The sequence below is a fragment of the Schistocerca piceifrons genome, chromosome X, assembly GCF_021461385.2.
Source record: "Schistocerca piceifrons isolate TAMUIC-IGC-003096 chromosome X, iqSchPice1.1, whole genome shotgun sequence".
In the NCBI taxonomy this organism is placed as follows: Eukaryota; Metazoa; Arthropoda; class Insecta; order Orthoptera; family Acrididae; genus Schistocerca; species Schistocerca piceifrons.
This window is the reverse complement of record NC_060149.1, coordinates 448,843,980-448,847,540: the sequence shown is the minus strand read 5'-3', so window position 1 is coordinate 448,847,540 and position 3,561 is coordinate 448,843,980.

The window sequence follows — 3,561 nt, the reverse complement described above, 5'->3', positions numbered from 1 at the left end:
AAAACTGTTTAGTTTGAGTTGTCTAGAAGTAAGGCCTCTAACATTTTCTGCAGCATTAGTTGCATTACAGTATAGCGATAATAACACAGTTGTAGCTCAGTCTGAAGAACTGGGGTTAAACATGAATGCCTTCTCCATGACATACAGAAAGATTGGTCTCAAACTGAACATCAATAAAACACAGACCCTTCATCAACTAGCATGGCAGGAAAGTCAAAGAAATATTAATCTTACCCTCAACAAATTGAGTCCCCCAGTAGTTAAGACCTTTCCTCACCTTGGTATCATCCTCTCATCAAGTGCAAATATATTTCAGCAAACTAAATACAGACTTAACCATACTGGAGTAGCTTTTGCTTTACTAAGAGCTTGAGTATTCAACGGTGATTATGTCAATATTGCAACAATGATCTTTGTATGAAAGTAAGTTCTAATTCCCACCCTGCTTTATGGATCTGAATCCTGGACATGGTACAGACAGCATCTTAAAAAGCTGGAACAATATCACCAGTGATGGCTGATGAGGATTTTGCATATAACATGGCAAGTCAGATGCAAAAATGTCAGCATTCTTGAATAGGATCCACGTTTCCATTTCAATTATCCCATGTTCATTGCAATCAAAATTGTCAATGTCATTAGAGCAACATCAATACATAACTCATTTATGCGGTTGAAGGGGCCATTTGAGTGATAAAATGTTTTAATCAGAAAAATAAGTTCTTTTGTGAATGAGCAATGTATTTTCAATCAGAACAGTCGCATCAATGTGCTAGACAACTAGTTTTTTGTGTTATTCTGTCACCTTAACATAGTGCATAGCATTATAAGCCCAATTTCCTGCAATCACAATGTTTGTGTTGAGTGGCCTACAGTTGACTTTATGACATGATGAATACTGAGAAACAATCAGACCATTTGTCTGATGCATAAAGTCCTCAGACTTAAAATCTTTTTTTAGTCACTTTGACTTCCTGGAACACTGCACTAAACATAACATTAGAGACATCACTGTTACAGTTTGCTAAACCTGCATGGTTTGTTGTGAGAGAATGGTTGTACACTCATCCAGCGCAGATGGACAGTCCTATACAGTCCATACAACTTTGAGCTGCAGGTATGATTAGGGCTCACTGAGGTGTTACATAGTATTAAGAGAAATCATTCTATACAAAAACTACTCGGAAAAAGTTTTGCACTACCTGCATATCTCTGAAATCACGTGGGCTGAGATTCAACAGAAACAGGGAGAAAGGGAATAAATCATAAAAAATCTTTACTATGAAATAAAAACAATTTGAAAAAAATGAGGATTCCCATGATGATGCACTGCAAGTTTCAGCTGGTCCCAAGCATGCTCATGTGGGTTCATGTCAGTATATACCAAAGGTTTTTTCATTTGCTCGATTTCTGCTGCCTGCTGGAGGAAGGTGATCACAAGACAGATATGCTGTGTTCGGTTATGATCATCCCAAAAGACAAACATATTGCCAAAATGTTGACAATCAGACTAGACAATAGGTTAGAGTATCCTGTTCCAATACTACGCAGCCCCCAAATTACCCATGACTAAGAGGATAGGATTTTGACTTTCATACATGGTACTCACCTAAAACATGACTGACTCATCTACATGCTGAACCATTGGGACTGCATGCCGGAGATGTGTTTTGGTACCTGTCCACCTCCACACCATTCTATGATGATCATCAAGCATCAGACAAATTCTACCCTCATTGAGGAACGGCATTGGGTGCCATCAATCCAGGTTCCACTCCAGGTGTTCCCTTGACTATCTTCTTTGCACACCATAATGCTGGGATATGTACTCCTGTTCATAATTGGTGCCTAGAGGCCAAATTGATCCTATGGAGATGATTGTACAAAGTCTCAGTTGTTGCAGCCTTCCCAGTACCTACAAAAAAGGCAATGTGCAGCTTTGTTGTACTCACCTCAGAATACCCGGAGATATAATTTGTATGCAGCTGTCAACAGCTTATGTTTCTGACTCTGGCCAACCACTATGTGCATCACAATAGCAGTTCAATCCTCGAATGATATTTCTATGGTGAACATCAATTTGGTAGGAAGCATTCCATGCTGACAACCCTTCTTCCCATAAAGTGACAATTTACATAGGGAGTTCACTTGAAATGACTCTTTGAAGCATGTTGATATCTCCATTAGAGAGGTGGCCGTATGTAGAGATATACTACAGCCAAAAGAGTGTTGAGAACAAGGTTTCATATTTAAAAACAAACCCTCAATATGTGCAAGGCATGAGGGTTGGTGTAAAACATTTCTAAATAGTTTTTTTTCCCTAACTTATCAGGATGATTTACATGTTCGAAATGTTGTTTTGTTTGAAATGTCACACTCTGTTCAGTCTATTTAGCCATAACTCTCAAGAAACTACGTTCTCCATGTGGTGTATCAGGATACATTCACTGACACCATAGCTATTTTGAACACTGTATCATAAATGCTTCTCTGTGTGCTACACTAACAGCTATCATTAATGCCAGACTGCTGATGCCATTAATAAAGTGGATCAGCAGTACTGAAGATATGTATAAAATGGCTACAAAACTTTTGTGCTCAAGTACAAGGAAAACTAAAAATTTGATGAGAGGTGATGATACTGAAATTATGCTAATACACCTTTTGGACTGTACCAGTATGGTTGCCTTTTGGAGTCACTAGCACTGCTATTATTTTTCAACATTTTTTGGAACAATTTACAGGGTCTGTGCTGGAGTGTGCAAATTATTTGGATTACATTGTAGTTTCCAGTGCCTCCCCTAAGGAACATCTACAAAGTCTCTATACTGTTTTTTTGTGTCCTCCAAGCAGCCGGGTTGAAGTATAAGTTAGACAATTGTCAATTTTTCAACCTTCTATCATTTATCTTGGATCTTAAGTTTCTCGTGAGGGTCTCAAACCCCTGCATCAACATGCTTTTGCTATTGTGTTGCTTCAGTGCCCTAAATCAGTCAAAGAACTTCAGGTTTTTCTGGGCAAAGTCACCTACTACCACAAATTTTTGCCTGGGGCAGCGACAGTTGTGCAGCCATTACATAAAGGGACTCAGTTTTGGTAGTCGCTGGGTTATGAAACCACGTTTTCCAGCCTTAAGACCATGTTGCAGTCTGCGCCCTGCTTAGTGATGTACTAATCAGTCCTCCACTTGGCCCTTGCAATGGATGCTTCACAGTACAGGTTGGGGGCAGTACTGGCTCACAGATATCCCAATGGTTCCGAGTGACCTAGAGTTTCTGCCATAAAAACACTGACCCATGCTCAAACTAGGTAGTCTGAGATAGAAAAGGAAGCTTTGGCCATTTAATAAGCTGTGAATAAATTCCATTTTTTTCTCTATGGTACTAAATTCCATCTGGTTGCCGATCACAAAACATTGGCTTCCTTATTCAGTTCTTCTGCATCATTACCAGACAAAGTGGCATATCACATTCAATGTTGGGCTCTTTTCCTTTTGCATTACAACTATGAGATTCATTTTTGCCCAACCAATTGGCGCACAAATGCTGATACTTTGTTCCA